The following is a 19,128-nucleotide window of genomic DNA, read 5'->3' as shown; positions in this document are numbered from 1 at the left end:
TCCTTCCTACTCTACCTTCTTCCCCTCTCGCTCTATCCACTACTCATTCCTCCATCTCCCCACTACCATATCTATATCCTTTATATGCTTCCTCCCTTCTTATTCCTTGCCAATTTCCTCCGCTCATAGACAACTCTGCCTCTACCTGACAACATTATATTTTGAAGAAAAGTTGCTCTGGCCACTCTTCCGCCACTTCCCAGGGGGGAATACCACACTAACAAAAAATTATTCAGACTGGTGGAGGTGCACTTCATCATGAAAGAACTGTTTTGGGCACTCTCAAGGAAATAGTGCGGTCCTGACCCAGATTCCCATGGAAGTAAGACACCTGTAAGGGAGGTGGCTGTCCCTCATGTTTTTTCTTCACTAAGTCCCCAGAAATCTCATGAAAGGAACCTGACTCATTAGAACAAAACATGAACAATCAATTTATAACTCTCTACAGAGGGGGGTCAGCAAGAGAACTGTAAATAGAAAGACAAATACCCCCCAATCTCACACAGAAATAGGTGAGGAAACCTCTTCTACTGCTCCTCATGGTTGCTTTGAACAGATGAAAGAAGAAACAAGACACCTTTCAACAGAGCATGCAGTAGCTTTACCAGATCTTGACTCCACTCTGTTTGCGGATAAAGAGGAAAGGTACCATACTGGATTTGCTGTTGCTACAGAAGATCAGGTACGTCAAGCATCTTCACTTTCCTCACCCACATCTGCTCAAGACGCTGAATTGACAGCCTTCTCAGTGGCATACAAAATGCCTGAAGGAAGACATGCCAATACCTACACTGACTCAAGATATGCCCTGGGTGCAGCACATTATTTTGGATCAATCTGGAAGATAAGAAGCACCACTCAGCTGACCAAAAGCTGCCAACCAAGCCACAAGTGCACCAAGGGAAGTGGACAGAATGGTGTCCGCTAAAGAAACTTCTATACTCACCATGTAGATCCTACCCACAGATCTCAAGCTTCTGAAAGAATGACAAGCAGCTGCTGACCCTGAAGAAATACAAAGCTGGAAAAACAGAAAGGGGCAACCCTTGAAGACGGGCTGTACTCCAACACTCTCGATCTGTTTACCCAAAAACATGTACTGGGCAGTGGGCCCATGGAACTTTATACCTATCCAAGACCCTCATGAACTCTTTGATCTCTAAATACTCTAAAGCACCTAGCTAACTCTCACTATCCCTTTCAAGAATCCAAGTGACTATATCCAGGTGCCAAAGAGCTGCTGGGTCAAATATGCACTAGCCGGTCATCAATGTGACAACCAAGACCATATACCCAATAGTGCATTGTGAAAGTTGCAGAGATCACTCAGTGGATTCATTGTTCCAGATTCAAGACTCTCTCTCTCTGCAACATGGGAAGTAACATTTGTTGATTTTGACAAACTTTTGACTCTAAAGGAAAAATGACTTGTTAAAAAAAAAAAAAAATAAAAAAATAAAAAGATACCAACAAGTAGGTGTTTGATGGCCATAATAATGCCTGACCACCTGCCATCGATGGAAAGCCGAGGACCCCAAAAGGAGACCTCGTGAAGCTAAAGAGATCCAAACGCCAAGCTTCCTCAGGATTATTTGCCCATCCTGAGTTTGTGGTGATATTAATATTGACTAAATGATCCGAGTCCACCTACGCTGATGTAGCGTGGGACAGGTTTAATACTACAATGCCTAAGCAAATGTGCCCTAGCCAAGGTTATTATGTCCATACACATAATACATGACAAGGTACTCTTGACACACCACATTCATGCTTCAGAACACAAAGAGGAGCACCCCTCTAAAGGGAAAGTTTGACACATATATATTGATGCCATAGGTGTGCCAAGGGGGGTACCAGATGATTTTGCAGTAAAAGGAAAGTTTGAGTCCATTTTCCCAACCGTCACTGCTAATAATAATATTTTGATTTGCATTTATTATATCTATTGCAACCAACAACGTTTACCTGTCACCATGACTTGTTGTGCCTATACTCCAGATAACACAGGTCCATATGGTAATGTAAGCTTGTCTATTTTATGATGTCCCTCTGAAGAACTAAGAAGACTTTAAGAACTGTTACTTCATAGGGTTTTGTGCCTTCGGGCTAACCGGTCTTCTGAAACTAACCAATAAAGGTTATCTTTTTAGAATCTAACATTTCATAGGGGGGACTGATGTAGAATTATTTAAAAATCTTTATTGCACCTGTATTGAATTATTGTACTAACTCCATTTTAACCTCACATTATGACAGACCCTCCATTTTGTCTACACTACATGACAGAATTTCCTAACAGCATTTAGTATAATGAATAGAGACTGTATTTTCTATAAAGACATGACTAACCCCGGAATTGCTGAATCTCCTGTAATTTGCAACATAGTATAATCTGAAGGCCATGAGAGCACTGTACTAATGAAATGTTCTATTCATAAAAAGAACCCTGAGCCTGATCACGAGTCTGACATCACTAACTACCCAAAATGGCTAGCCGCCAGATTCCCCCTCCCATCGAGTAAAGACGACATCCCATGATGGGAGGGTGCCCCACTAGTCACTCAAATCCCTGAGCCAATTAATAATATTGATGGGTGGACACTGACATAAGCCACTTAACATTTAATCCAATTAATGATGTTTATTTGTTATTATCTGATATTCAATGATGATGTCATTTTGCCTTTAAAAGGGTCTGCATACCCGTTTTCTAACCAGATGCCATTAAATTTTCTGAAGTGCTTTTAACCTGAACTCCATGTGTCAGTGTGAACTTACTTCTGCGTATACGCAATTTAATCATCTCAGATTTGGACAGGAACAGATAGACATTTAAACATATTTGTTTATTTCTAAATTAATCTACATCAGGAGGTAATTAGCGCTCACAGAAAGGAATAGATGTTACCTTGTACATATAGATATGAATCAAATATTCTGATAACCTGGTAACCTACAAATGGATACATATAACAGACATCGTGTAATATGCATATACAATGTTAGTGAGAAAAAGATATGTACATCAAACTCACAATTTCCAGAGCCTTTTTTAAAAGTTGGCTCTAAACTTATGAAGCATATCGTCTACTCCTTGAGACACAAGTAAATATACGTCGGATCAGTCCTCAGGAACTTGAAGCTGGTAATATAGCAGCAGACTCCAACGTGAATTTGAAAGGATAAATTAATTTAATCAAATAAAAATATATTAAAATATATAACAATAATCTAAATCTAATAAAAATCTCTAAATCTATACCCACAATTAATAATGTGTGACAATGTATTGAGGGTATATCTACTAAACAGTGATTTTCTATCACATTTCTTCCCCCCCCCCCCCCCCCAACTGGGCAGTCGAGTGTCCTTTTAAGGAACAGAGCATACACTTCATTTGCAATGTGTGCCATGGCTGTGCCTGGACGGAATTGATTATAGGTGATTTTGAGGATTTTACTTTATTTCAGAGAATCTATTACAAAATTAATCAATCCGTCAGGGCATTTCCAAGACATATCAATTAGTTCAGTTGTAGCCTAAAAGGATTTTTTTTTTCCACGGATTTTAGTTTTAATTAAAAGTTGCGGAAAAGTAACACAAAATGTGCATGCATTAATAGCATAACCATAACAGAATGTAACAAAATATCGCATGGGCATTTTGTCATTTGTAGGGTAGCAGTTTGTAGGTAATAGGGTAATTTTGAGTTTGTGACTTTGTGCCTGTCTTCTGCATTATATGCATCATCAATGCCTTCCCCACTCATTTATTTATTTTTAAGAAAGTAAACAAAAAAAAAACAGGATGATTGAGGGGTACAGAGAGATTCAAAGGAATTGTATTTGTTTGTCACAGATAAACAACGGATTTGTGCACATATGCAGAGTTATTTACTAAAGTGAGAATACAAATGTGAAATTTAGACCCTCAGTAGTTGAAGTTTGAAGCATAGATACGTTAGATTTTTTACAGTTCAGCCATTTTGATCTTAAATTCAAAATTCATTTTGAATTCTCACTTTAGTAAATAAAAATAAAATTAAAAAAGCTCTTAAGGAATCACGGACATGCTGTTTTCATGGGTGGGGGGATACCCTAAGCACCAAAACCACTTCATGTTAATATAGTTGTTTTGCTGTAAAGTTGCAATAATATTTTTGCCCAATTTTTACATTTGTCTGAAAACATGCCTCTAGTGACTATCAGAACAAGTCTCTTTATTATAAATACCTTTCAAGGCAAAAGGAATTCACGGCTGCTGTTACAAAGCATGATGATGCTGAATTTGTCCAATGCTTTTCAGCCGAGCATGGCAATTGCCACACATGTGCCCTGTGAAAGGAGAACATCACAACTGGTGTAGGTGTGGTGGTTCTGGAGACTATCTGCGTTGGATTATAGGTACATGTTTAATTATTGTTTTGTTTAGTTTTTTTGTTTTATTAAAAAAAGGGGGGTCCAGTAATCTTAAAGGGATTTTGGAATTACAGTGTAATCTCTGGGAATTACAGTGTATATAGGTCCTCAGGACTGTCTTACCTTAAGTGGTTAGAGAGCATTTACGAACAGTTTAGCCCAAAGTGCGCCCCATCCTCCTGTCCCCTCTCCCTCCTCCTCTTCTGGCTTCAATTTGAAAGCATCAGATATCAGCCAATCACTAGCTTCCCACTGAAAAAAGATGGTTTAGAAAGGTAGATACAAGCACAAGGGAGTGAGATGAGCAGTGAAACATGCCTGGTGATGAACGATCACCTTCTAAATGACTGTATGACAGTATTCCCGGAGTAATAATGTGTATTACTATTTAATAAATGATCTCTAGACGCACTTAAGAAGTCAACAGGAATTCCTCATTTAATCCTAATTAATTTTCAAAGTGCTCTACTTTGACTCCTTTAAGTGTGGATCCCTGAAAGAGATATCAAGTTGCAAAAAAACAAAAAAATAAAATAAAAAAACACAACCATTGCAATCCCTGAATTACACAGAAATGGATAATTGAAACCTTTTGGTGCTGAGACTTCCTTTGCAATATGGTGTCCAGCTTTAGTGCCCATGGATTCAAAACAGCATAGATAATTTAGATAAAAAAGTAGGGTCATTGAAATAGTACATTTCAGTTTGACAAACAAAACTGACTAAGAGCGGCTGCAAATTCTTAATATCTAGACCAGGGGAAGGCAACCTAGAAAATATTTTGACAGACTGGAAGAAGTGCACGTCAACCACTACAGTGAGCAGAAGTAATTATGGTGTGTACAGTCAGTGTTACTTTAAAAAGGAACTCTATAGTGTTAGGAATGTATTCCTAATACTGTAGCGTCCCTCTGCCTCTGCTCCCTCCTCCCCACCACACAGCAGTGAAAGGGTTTAAAAACAAAAACAAAACAAAAAAAAACAATAAAAAACACTTACTCAACTCCAACACCGAACTCCCTCAGTGTTGGCCAACTCTGGCATAATCATGAGATGGAACCTAATGCCCATGCGAGGCAAGTGCCGCACACCTTAGGACATCCCCATAGGGGGATCAATGCTTTCCTATGGGGTTTTGCAAGACGCTGGACATGCAAAGTGTGAAACTGTCCAGCACCATTTCATGGACTTAAACTCTGTGAAACAGCAGGAAGCTATCTGGTAAATAGCCACTATAGGCAGTCTTAACCCTACAATGATTATATATTGCAGTTTCTCTAATTTTACATTGCAGGGTTACGAGGACAGGGACAGATGAAGCGGTATGGGTGCCTTTGGGTTCCATTTAAGCATTATTAAAACAAATAATAAATAAAAGAAAAAAAATAATAGTGGTCTTGATTTCTATGCAGTTAGTGTGTTAAATTTATAGACAACACAAAGTATGGTGTAACTTAAGAATCTTTCATCTCAAAACTGTGAACTGATAGCATGTACATATTGTAACGCTTACTCTAAACAATGTACCATGTTGGAATGGAAATCTGTACACAATATAAAACCATAAAAATTGCAAAAAAAATAAATAAATATAGACAACATTAGTTACAAGTGGCCAAAAAGTAATACACCAAAGACAATAGTATTTTTAAAGAATACATGTATATACACACACACAATAAAAAAAAAATGAAGTGCATCAAGATTAATATACATCTGGAGAGAAAATACAAGGCCAATGACAAATTAATAGTAAAGTGATGGACAAACAGTAATTAAATAAAAACAACCCTAAGGTATACAAGTTTCCTACATTGGAGAGCAAAAAGCAAAAACAATGTTTCTTAAATCATCAGAATTAAAACCAGATAAAGGGAGTGAAGCAGCATTAGCCCATCACTAGAGAACACTACATTGTCGTCTCCTTAACTCCTCTCATTTATTGTTAAAAGAATAACTGTTTCATTAACTTACTATAGTAAAGTAAAATAATAGCAGTAAAGTGATAGAAGTCACACCTGCTTTGCTTTCCATTTACTAACAGCCATTAAATAGTTGAACAGACAAACATAAGAAAAGTGGTATCACAAAAAAAAAAAACAACAAAAAAACACACACAAAAAAATAAACTAAACCTGATTGCTTCATATAAGCATAGTTAGAAAGGAACATAATAAATAAACAAGAAATAAATACTAAGGGAAAAGAGAAGATATTAAAAAAAAAAAAAACCTACACAAGAGAGAAATTGGGGACCAAAGGAATTAGACAAGAAGAAAGAGTGGAACAAATACAAATAGAATGGAGGTGAAAGGGAATTAAAGTGCCCCTGGAAATCCACGTCCCGTTTACGGTAAATGCCAAGGAAAATCTGTAATACATAAGGCATATAAACAGATGCTGGACATCTTGATAACCATATGCAAATCAACCCATCTACTATTGTAAGGATCAACACGATAAGGAAGAAAATGAATTCTATAGAAGTTAGATTGTATTATGTGCAATCAGTGAGTCATGTTCTGCAGTCATCTCCATATTATGGATACATTTTATTTTGTTTAACATATGCAAAGATGGGTGAGGTTTCATTTCCTAATCAAACATATCCTGGCCATAGTGCAGATTCTGTGGTCTCACACTGGAGATTGCATCCCGATCATCATGCTAAAATTAAAAAAATATGTTGGGATTGATAATTCATAATAAAATCTAAGAGGAATCCAGAAACATGAAATATGCCCAGTCTCCCACAGTGGATTATTTTTTAGCACAGATGGCCAGGGGTGGGGCTGACCTCCACAAACACAGAACCACCACAGAGACAAGTGAGCATTCCCTCCACCACCCAAACCTCCCCAGTATATGAAAGGTTGGTATGGCCACAACCCAGTCATCTACGAATCACAAGACATAAGGCTATTGGTAGAAGCATATTTTCACCAAAGTTTGTAGGATTGAACCTTACAAAGGAGGAGCAAGGTGCACAACATTCTGGGAAAACGTAGCCAAGGGAAGACTGATATTTGCAGTTATAAACAGACAGCTTTCTCAATATCTACCTATCTATTTCCACTCTTGGGCAACCTCCATTTCAAAATTTGAGCCAACTGAGTAGATTTGTAGCTCATAAAAGAGATACAGGAAACACAGAGCACCTTTAGAGATTGTTTTGAGTCTTAAATTAAAGGTGCAGATGAACCTGGACAGACCTCATACATCATAATGGATGGACCTGAAAACCATTCAAGCAGACCCATCATCTTCCTCACTTGTACTCGGCCCATAAAATAAATGTTATATAGTAACCATGTTAACAGTAGTTTACTCAAAGGGTTATTTAAGCTTCCATGACCACTTTCTGCTTGAAACGCAGACTATACAGAGAAATCTGCATTTTTGTGCCGGGATCTAGTAGCACCACTGGCACATTTGACTTAGGTAGTCTGTAACTTTATTCCAGACGGTTCAGTGTTAATTTTGTGCAAACATTACATATGCTCTCAGAGTGGCAGGGAGGCTCATTCCCAACATTCCAATATGAAACAAGTACAATAACTGAGCAGCTCAACTCTATGTCCCTAATTTTCTCCCCTTTAATCTTGAAAGGGGGCAGCATTGATAAATATCAGTCATATTGGGCATTGCAAGACCTTCAGCATGTTCCCAATGCATTCCGGCTGAAGTCCAGTACATGGACTTAGCAAGCAAAATGTAGGACAACTCTACAGCTTTCATAGCCATGCAAGTTTTCACACTTGTTTGCCATCCTCCAGATCAGTCCCTTTCACTCCCCACCAGAAGAGTCCTCTTCTTTCTCATTATGTCAGTTCTAATTTCCACAACAGTCCCCTATCATCTGGATTAGATTGTTCAATGATTTAATAATGGATTACTATCACTTTTTTCCCCCATAAATACTGACTGCTTCACATATGGTTTCTTTCTTTCCTTCAGTCCTTTCCAACAGATGCCACCTCCCTGTCTGCTCCCCATTGCTGCACCAATAAAGTGCTTTATGTGCTATGTTATTTTTACTAATAAATAGCTGCCTGAAGATGATTATGCTATGCATAAAGTGCTTTCATTGAGCCTCCAGGATTGATCCCTGCCCTGCAATCAAGCACAGAGTGCCAACTCAGACACAGTTGTGTTCTGGATACGACAGTCATGGTATTGGTTTGTCATCACTGATCCAGTGGATGCATAAATTAAAATAGTCACTGTGTGCCTAGTTTAATATTTATTTTTTAGGAGTTCTGTATGATATTTGTAAATATGATCAAACAGTCCATTCATATCTGCATAGTTACATAGTATATGACAGAGTGGATGTTGCTTATACTTTATATATCCCAACAATAAACAGGATAATAAAGCAATAAAGCAAACGGACTTACTTATATTAATAATGTCTGTGTTTGGTATTGCTGCTATCCACAATATAGAACACTTCATATCATATACAATGATCAGCCACAACATTAAAAACCACTTGCCTAGGTCCCCCTTATGATGCCAAAACAGCTCTGATGTGAATAATGAAGACTCCCCAAGACCTCTGAAGCTGTACTATGGGATCTAGCACTAAGACAATAGCAGCAGAACCATTAAGCCTGCAAGTTAGGGGCTGCATGGATTTGTTTTTCAGCACATGCTCATTCTGATTTAGAAAACAGCAAGTACAGGGTGCGCCAAGAACAAAGTGAATAAATAAAATAAAGAATAGAAAAAAATACCAGGGAAACAGGCACATTAAAGTTTCTAATTCACAGGTATATTCTTCAGAAATTCTCAAGACATCTTGGGTCAAATCCTCATCAACATATATAAAAGAAAAAAAAAAAACACAAGGAGGGGACCAATGGTGCAGTAACTGAAAGGAGTATGGCCACAGACAACACTGAGGTTAAGAAATGCCAACTCACATTTATGTGAGATATAACCAGCTCGAGTTAAAACAGCATACAGTGGTATTTAAACTCCCCACATATAGGATATTCCTCTGATGATATTTTCAGTGTAGGTCATATGAAATAAAAACAAGAGAAGGCCCATAGTGCTCTCTATATTAAAAAGTGCTGGATAAAATAGGAGATGTACTTACAATTTACAGAGCAGACAAACTGCTCTGTGTAATGTGCCTGGGTGGAACAATCCACACCATGGATTCTATAGATCATGGGTCGTCAACCTGGTCCCTACCACCCACTAGTGGGCGTTTCAGGATTCCAGGTGGGCGGTAGGGATTTCGGAGGCTAAATCCTCTGTTTGAGAGAGTGGGTGGGTGGCTGGGGCTGGGCTGACAGACCTAATCATTCTGATTAATCCTCCCCTCAGACTGTGCCAGCCTGTCAGTCCGAGGGTAGGAGCTGGGGGCTGGTGTGGCTGCCAGCAGCTGCAGGGAGACCTCTCAGTCTCCCTGCACACTCTAAAATCATTCCGGTCACATGCCCCGCCCCCAAACAGAAGCTCTGCCTCCCGCCCACAAGCTCCACCCCCACACATGTTACTGGGAAGCTGCCCACCGTACCAAGAGGACACTGAAAGATATTTACCTTTTTCAGCCCCCTACCCACCATTCAAACGGCCCCCACCTCACAGACAGTCCCTCTACCCACCTCACAGCCCCCTATCCACCTCACAGCCCCCTACCCACTATACTGCCCCCTCACAGCCCCCCTACCCACCTCACTGCCCCCCTCACAGCCCCCCTACCCACCTCACTGCCTCTACCCACTATACGGCCCCCCTACCCACCTCACAGTCCCCCTACCCACTATACGGCCCCCCTACCCACCTCACAGCCCCCATACCAACTCACAGTCCCCCTACCAACTCGCAGTCCCCTTACCCACCATACAGAACACCTACCCACCTTACAGCCCCCCCATCCACCTTACAGCCCCCCCATCCACCTTACAGCCCCCCCCATCCACCTTACAGCCCCCCCATCCACCTTACAGCCCCCCCCATCCACCTTACAGCCCCCCCATCCACCTTACAGCCCCCCCCATCCACCTTACAGCCCTCCCCATCCACCTTACAGCCCTCCCCATCCACCTTACAGCCCCCCATCCACCTTACAGCCCCCCCATCCACCTTACAGCCCCCCCATCCACCTTACAGCCCCCCCATCCACCTTACAGCCCCCCCATACGAAAATTGAACCAGATAATATTTAGTCTCGCAGCATCAATCTCAAGGACCTCATTAATCACTAGTAAAGGTAATTTCAATTTATATTGTTTTCTCATTAAACTTTATAAAGTAAAAAAAAAAAAAAAACATTATAAACATGGATAAAGTAGAAATAAAAAGATAAATGTACGTACATTTTATTTTTAAAAACACCCTCCTTTCTAAAAAAATATTCCGCACTTGCGTGAAAACTGGTGGGCGGTAAGGAAATTTTTCCATCAAGAAAGATGCATTAGTGGGCGGTAGGTAGAAAAAGGTTGACTACCCCTGCTATAGATGGTTTAAAAGCTTCAGAGGTTAGGATATGCCAGGTCCAAAAAATAAGGATAAATATAAGAGTACTTAAAATTAAGAGACTAACCAAAATATTGGATAGTCAGAAAAAAATACTTTTATTTGGATTAAAACACAACGCGTTTCACCACAATGGGCTTCTTCAAGTGTAAATCATTCTGATTTAGGTCTAGGGAATTTGGTGGCCAAGGCAGCACTTTGTCATGTTTCTCAAAACATTCCGGATCAATTTTTGCCGTATGGCAGGGTGCATTATCCTGCCGAAAGAGACACTGCTATCTGGAAACACCATTGTCATGTAGAGGAGTACATGGTCTGCAACAATCTCTAAGTAGGTGGTATGTGTCACGTAAAATCCATATCAATGCCAGGACCGAAGGTTTCCAAGCAGAACATAGCTTAGAGCATAACACTGCCTCCACTAGCCTGCAGTCTTCCCATATTGCACCCTGCTGACATATCTTGCCCAATTAAACGACGCAAATGCACCCGACCATCTGATCTGAAAGAAAATGCGATTCACAAGACCAGGCAACCTTTTTCCAATTACAGAAAATGTGCTTCAATGGGCAGTTGGTGTGAAATTATATCAAAGGTTAAACTTGTAAAATATTGGGAAACACCATCAAAGTGAATGGATACAGTACTACTTTTTTTAAACTCTTAATATCGTAAGTCAGTAGGGTACAACAAACAGCAAGGCCATAATTTACACATTTTCTAAAGATAGACTAGAATATTTACAGGCACTTCTCACTTACCAACCGGGTTCCGTTTTTAGGACTCGGTCGTAAAATGAATTGGTCAATAAGTGAGGACATGCTAGAGAGCATGCGCACCAGTGCAGGTCTATGTTCGGGGAAATTTCCCCGAACATAGACAAGCGGACCAGAGCAGGGAATCATTAGATTCATCATTTGGAGACATGCAAGTTTAATTTTTAAAATGTGCTATGAACCAAATTATTTTTTATTGCACCTCTCAGGACAAATAAGAGGGCTCCTCGACCAATAAAGATTACAAACGTTGCTGCCCGCGTATGTTACATGCACCTCAGAGTAGACAGCTTTGTTTGAAGCCATTTGCATCCATTTTTAGTGGCCATCCTGAGGGAGATATACATGATCTTTCAGAAAGTCGTAGTTTAATCTCTACATCTGTGCTAATGATGTTACTAGCACATTATATAGATTTGTAAATTTCCCTGAATATTATTCTATTATCCACATACTTTTTAGATGACAAGAGCCCCATTTTCACATTACCTGTAATGTAGATGTTCTATTGTTACAATGATGAATACACAGAGCACATAAACAAGGGAAACCGTGTGCTGCATGCTGAAACCTAACAGGGAATTGGTTAACATTGCAGTGCCTGTGATTTAGTCTCAGCATGCAAGAAGCTAACAAGGAATTGGTTAACACTGATGTATCTGATTCTTAGCTGTATAGCATGTAGGAAGCTAGCAGGGATGCTGTACCAATGCTCTAGCTGAGCACCATGTAGGATGTTAGCAGGAAACCGGTTAACACTCATATATAACTATGCTGTAGCACAGTGGTTCCCAACCCAATCTTCAAAACACACCATCTGTCCTGGTTCTGTCAGTATCATCATAGGAACAGAATAAGGAAATGCCAAAACCTGGACAGTTGGTGTGCTTTGAAGATTGGGTTGGGAACCATTGCTCTAAAAGGTAGATAGTGTAAATGAAATATAACAATGCTGTAAACATCCCTATTGTGATGTTTAATGTTGGAAGTTAGCAGGGAACTGTGTTTACATGTCATAGCTGGTTAGCAATTGGTTAACAGGCTGCTTGGCAAGCACTGTGTTAATATGGCAGTCTCTGTTACCTGTTTTGCACAATATAAGGAATAGGCTCTGCTATGTCTAGGTCCTATCTCTAGGCTGACACACCTTTTTACAGATAATCACTAACACACATATGTTGGTTGTCAGACCCTGTTAAAGCAAGGATGCAATATTGTGGAACCTATGATTCATGCAGATCATATATAATCCCATCTGGGATGTAAATGCCTTCAAGCCTCTATCTTACCACTCAAGGAACATGCACAGGATCGGTTACTGCTTTTTAACTAAGCTCACTGACTCTTTGAGAAGTATACCCAGATGCCTTGTGCATGCAGTGAGTGGGATTGAAACAGTTAATAGATTTATAATTGTGTTCTATCTATACTGCATGTAGAGGGGCAGGCTGAGGGTACCACAGTAAGCTTGCATCTTTAGATCAGCTAGTTGCCACGGATACATTTAGTTAAAGTACAATGCAATTACTAATAGTTTCATGTAATAATCTCTCGCTCTTTTTTTTTTTTTTTTTTAATATAGCACTTTGAACACAAATTCATGGATTTGTACCGAATTAACAGATGATAAGTAGAAGTTAGTAATAGATGAGTGAATGACCCACAGATTCTAACCTTCAGAACATCCCTATCACAGGTGAATACAGCAGTAATTATCTCCAATCTCCAGTTAAATAATTGGGGTTTACTCACTAAACTAGGGTTTCTGAAGAACTTATAAAATAATCTCATATTTTAGGGCAAATTAGCCTAATTGAAAACATTTTCCAATTTTGCAGTTTACGTCTAATATAATGAATTGCTTTCTTAGTTTCCTCAATAACTGGTTTAGTAAATAAACCTTCTTGTTCAGTACTTTTGTTTGTCCCTGTTATTGTTCTAACTCCATCATTCAGTTCCCACTTCCTACTCCACTTAGCATTTACTATCCAAGTTGTCCTGCAGTTCTGGTTATTGCCTCAGCTGTTAAATTCATTCAATATTACAATTATAATCCAATCCCTGTTCCGTCCAAATATTTCTGATGCATCCATTTCTCCTCCGCCTTCACCACCGTAGTTAAACTCTGATCTCCACTGCACATTACATTACCAGACTAGCAAAACAGCCTCATTCCTACACTCCAGGTTTATCTTGCCTTATCACACAGTTCCAATACCCACAGGTCTTTGTAGCCACCCGTATCCCATACCAGCTTTTTAGTACTTTTTACCATTGCAGTTCTTTAAAAAAAAAAAAAAAAAACACAATTGTCCCATAACAACTTCAGCTCCTTGAAGTGGTTATGGTGACAGGACTGCCTGGACGCCATCTTAGCTTTACAGATAAATCTTTTTTGGAATGTTTTAACCGCTAAGATGAGGGGTTAAAACCAGCTTGCCTCCTCTATTCCTTCTCAGGCTGCAATTCACTTCAGGAAGGTTTGCCTTGGCAGCTTGTGATGGGCTCAACTCATGCTCTAAGCCCATCATTGGCTGCCCAATTCCAGGTTATAGTACATATCAGCCACCAACGCAAACCTTACAGGAGTATACAGTGGTTGGAGGAAGTAGAGCGATCGGGCGCAGCAGGAACCCTGAATGATAGTTTGTCAGCATTGCAGCTTACTGACCTGGAACAATTACATAACCAATAATGTTCCAGTTTTGTGTACCCAATTTCTTCTTCAGTCTCCACAATGATATCCTCATATCCTCACTACTTTAGTTTTTTCTGTCACTTATTTAAATTTTTTCCATTTGCAGTTGTGGCCGAACTCCCGTCACAACTTCAGTTCTACTCAGCCAGAACAGACATGCCAACTCGCCATGACAGCACTATTTCTGCTCCCCTGCCAAAACTACTCTTATCCGGGCTCTACACAGCTTCTATTAATATGCCAATTATGTCCCCTTGTCATTTTCTCTTTTACCATTGTTATGCCAATTTCACTTCATGTCCTTAAAACGATTACAGTTATGCTCCAGTTATGAGCAGTTATGCTCAAAATCTATGTAATCGTCTCCTATTCCCCTAATCATTGATACTTTATTTCTCCCCCATTTTTGCTCTCCTTGTTCTTGTGCTATTGCTCCTACAGCGAGGCCAAAATAGATTTTACAGTGTAGGCTGTTTATATTATGGATGCCATTTAACCTTTACCTGACGCATTAGGTCAATAAAATATAGATTTTTTTTTTTCCCAAGGATATTCCCATACTATGTTGTGGCAAACATACTCAGCAACTCGGTTGGATAGAATTAAAGTGAATGAGTTTTATTACAATACTGCACGTCTAAAACACACCTATATTTCAAATGCTACATAATTTAACTGGTTTGTCACAGTGCAGATAGCTGCTGAATATATTATAATGGCCATGCTGCAGTCAGCCTGTCCTTGTTCAATATATCATATATAATCAAACAAATGGACTCATTCCAATAAAACACATTGCAGGCATCTTAGGCAAGAAAGGGGTTAACATGTCCTAGTAAGAATCAGGTTTATCTGCTGCTTTAAGTGATAATTTGCTACTGAATGAATGTCTCCTGTTTTAACCTCAAATACAATGCAGGGATGGCTTTTAGCTCACAGCATAATGTGTGGTAGCTCCTGGGCCTCAAGATAACAAGGATCAAATGATCAGGATTTATAATATTTAATATGAGAATTGTGAATGTCAAAAAATGCACGTTAACACTAACAGTCCTAATGTCTCTTGTCATTACAAATATAACTTTCAATTCGATGAAACACCCATTAGTGTTCCATTACCAGCAATCTCACACAAAAAATCCTCTAAAACTGCCTAGTAATGTACTGCAACTTTTTGAAATGACATAGGCTACAGCCATTGAAGCAATTAATGGTCTCCTTGCCAATCAGTTTTATGCAGTATAGTACTATACCGTGTTTAACTAGATAAGTGCCGGGGGCAATGTAATATAAAAAACTGATATAAGCAATCATTTTGACAGAACAGCTGTACAAGGAAATGGAAAGGGGGGAGTGCAAGTGCTCTTTGGGGACAGAATGCAACATCTGTCACCTCACATAGATCCTTATTTATCTCCTCCCCTAGCCTGTCATGGCTCGCATCAAATAAAAGGTGACACCCCGATCAATAGCACAATCACGACTACGGCAGGAAAGGCAACCTCCCTCCAATTGTAGAGGAAGAGGGCATGTAATATAGCAGAAGAGAAAGGTAAAAGCCTTGTGCTCAAGTATTGCAGATCATAATGGAAGAAGAAAGAAAAATATCAGGGGCCATTCTGGTCACAAATTCCAAACGTACATTACTGACGTGTTACAGAAAAGAATGGTGTGGGCCTAACGGAGATTTACGACATGCTTTGGAAAATGGCTAACTACAACAGCAGAAAACATAATGCCAGAAGATTATTATGTGGATTGTAATAAAGAGGAGGAAGGTGGTAAAAAAAAAAAATAAAATAAAAATAGTGTTGTGGGTCTCTGATGTCAATTTTCTGAACCTACAGGGTCAAATATGTGAAGCAGCCAATGACTGCATCCTACAACTTTTTGGTCAGTTCATGGTGCATTATAGTGTGATACAATGATTAAAGTCGATATTATTCTTATTAGAGTGATAGTTCGACATTAGACTATGACATATACACAGGTGACCGCTTTGTATGCCCTAGAATGCCTTAGAGAGAATAAACCGGTGGATCGTCTTGTAGAAGCAGACTAAACAAACAAAAAAAATGCATCTGTCTGCTGTCATTTTAGCTTAGGCACAAAGTAAGGTGATGTAGTGACATTGTGCAGGAATATGCATGAGATGTGAGGTCAACATGAGCTGTGCCGACAGTGCCTTCATCCATGTCAAGAGAAGCTGTTAATTGTACTGTGCCAGGTTTGGCACCCCCACCAAAAAGCCTAGCGAGCTCTTGTCACCTCAAATGACTCTAGCTACTTTGTGAACTAACCAGCAACTCCGTAAACTATGTAGTGCCAAAACAGCCAGCACTGCAACCTGACAGATTCCCCTTCACACACATTTTTACATGTAAATAATAATTTAATGATATCTGACAGGCTTGTGTTTTATAGGAGTTAACCGTAAAACCGGGTTGAAGTAAAATTTGTTCTGAACAGTCATGGTTCTTATTTTTTTTTTTTTTAAAGTTGAATATGCAGGCTCTTTTATGTTTTTTTTTTACCAACGTTATTATTCCTGATAGATTATATATATATATATATATATATATATATATATATATATATATATATATATATATATATATATATATATTGCAGTTGGTTCCCTATACAGCTTCTCCTGACTGTGGAATGTATGCAGAAGAAAATTGTGATTGGCATCTAACCCCCTTGGACAGTGGATGAGACTAGCAATCACTGCAGGATATCTCAGCTGCAGGCAAGTAAACTTAAACCTATTCAGAGTCTATATGTCCTACAGAATGGAACACATCCCAGAGTTTAGTATTTAGAAAAAGTGACACAAGTGAGGTCCAATTCCCCCAGTGATGAATCACATCCCCATCAGTATAAAAGAGTTTAGATCGAAAGTTTGGCAAATCAGACATTTCCAGTCCCAATGAAATTATTGTAACACAGAAATTCATATAAAATAATCCACATACTTGCATTTATATGTTTGTATACAATACACACTTGTGCAAAAAAAAAAAATATATAAACAGCTAGAAAGATTATACAGCATAAACTGATAGTAAATCATGCAACATTACTCACAAACTACATAACAAATGCATCCATGTATAATATATATGCAATTGTCCTATTTAATAAAAGAAAAAAGAAAAGAAAAAGGTTTGAGCATTTACATAATGATAAGCAGCTTAGGAATCTTAAAATACCATACTGGCTGAGTCACCTCAGCATCTATAAAAAGTATTCCTACATAAAACATGGCAAGGGGAGAGGGGACAGGAACACACTGGCCACTCATTTGATAGACACTAGTCACTCATTTGGGTTTAGAAATGACCCTACTTATATAAGTGTGTGCAGAGGGGGCAAAAGAGCATAAGTCTCAGGGGCAGTTAACGAACCTAAAAAACACATTAACCCTTTTCTTCAGATACACCTAACCCTTAGAGATCCAGGTGGTTGAGTATCTTAACTGTCAAAATGTTAAGCTGCCATGACTTGCACCCCATATCCTGGTTAACTTAAAGCTTTTTAAGGGAAACACAAGAAAACATGCATTTATTAGTTCATATATCAGTGGGGAAGAATAGGATTTTCTTAATCATTGTATAGATTAAGGCATTACCTCTAGATTAAGGTATGTTGGCATTCACTGCCCAGGGGCATATGAAACAAAATGCCAACAGTCTTGCTGAATTTCCTACACCTGTGCACTTTTGGACTACATTCCCATGATGCTTAGCCATCCAGGTGGAATGCCAAAAGGTTAACCATTACTGTATAGAATGTTAGCCTGGGATTACCCCTGTTCTATGGACACTGGGAGGAAGGAGACCCTCTCAGCTGCCTCTCCCATGCTCACACTCACCTCCTCACATCTCCAGCTGCAGCAGGTCCAGGATATACCGCATCTTTCCCTGGCAGTCGGATGTAGAGGTTTTAAAAAAATAAATAAAATAATAATAATATTAATTCGGAGGAATAACCCCGTAGGGTTGGTACGGGAGAAAGTTGGGCAGATCGTATCTTCCCCTAGAGGAGGGGGGCTGGGGTGGTGGAGGGAATTTAGGGGGGGGGGAGTAGGGGAGGTGAGTGTAGAGGGGGAGGAGAGCTGGGTATGTACTGCAGTGCAGGATATATAGCTGGGCTAGCAGTCAAGTAAGGCAGGAACAGTGTCTGTATGAAGGAGACAGTGAGAGAGAAATAAAGAAAGGAATGTGGATCATCGTGATGAAGGAGAGGGATTCTGCAGGCAGGTTGCAGACAATCACTGATGGCAAGGAGCTAAATCTGACAGATTCTGACCCAGTACCTGTTACAGGAATCCAATCAGATATCTGTAAAAAGGACACATACCTGGCAGGCCATCACTGCGGTGCACAGCAAGCTAATCCAGATCTGGTTTTACAGCCTTTTTCTGCTGATTCTTAAAACTTTGATTTGATATAGTAAAGAGTTGATGAAAGGCTGGAGTGGATTATGATGATGGTGATTATTATTATACTAAGGAGGGACTGTCTGATTGTAATAGTACTTGGGTACACTAAGAAAGCAGAATGGCAGGTCAAATACTGTGAATTAAGTAGAGAATACATTGTTTCACAATAGGAAACCAGCAGGCTACCTACCTTAGCTTTTGCTGAAAAAAAAAAATCAATCAGGCATCACCTACATGAGATATAAATGTAGCACTGCATAAACCAGTTCTGATAGTCTGCAGTCAGGAGTGAAT

At 39.4% G+C, this 19,128-nt stretch overlaps 1 protein-coding gene across 5 annotated transcripts in view; it reads right to left on the bottom strand.

Moving 5' to 3' along the window:
* Positions 1-18,446, bottom strand: part of DLGAP3 (DLG associated protein 3) — a 452,253-nt gene extending 433,807 nt beyond the window's left edge. For all 5 annotated transcript variants that reach the window (XM_063454879.1, XM_063454869.1, XM_063454887.1 and 2 more), the window contains exon 1: positions 18,265-18,446. The gene's annotated coding sequence lies outside the window, so the exon portion shown is untranslated. The remainder of the gene's footprint in view (positions 1-18,264) is intronic.
* Positions 18,447-19,128: the final 682 nt, after the last annotated feature.

Source organism: Pelobates fuscus, chromosome 1 (genome assembly GCF_036172605.1).
Source record: "Pelobates fuscus isolate aPelFus1 chromosome 1, aPelFus1.pri, whole genome shotgun sequence".
Classification (NCBI taxonomy): domain Eukaryota; kingdom Metazoa; phylum Chordata; class Amphibia; order Anura; family Pelobatidae; genus Pelobates; species Pelobates fuscus.
The sequence above is the reverse complement of the archived record's forward strand: the minus strand, read 5'-3'. Positions and strand labels throughout refer to the sequence as shown.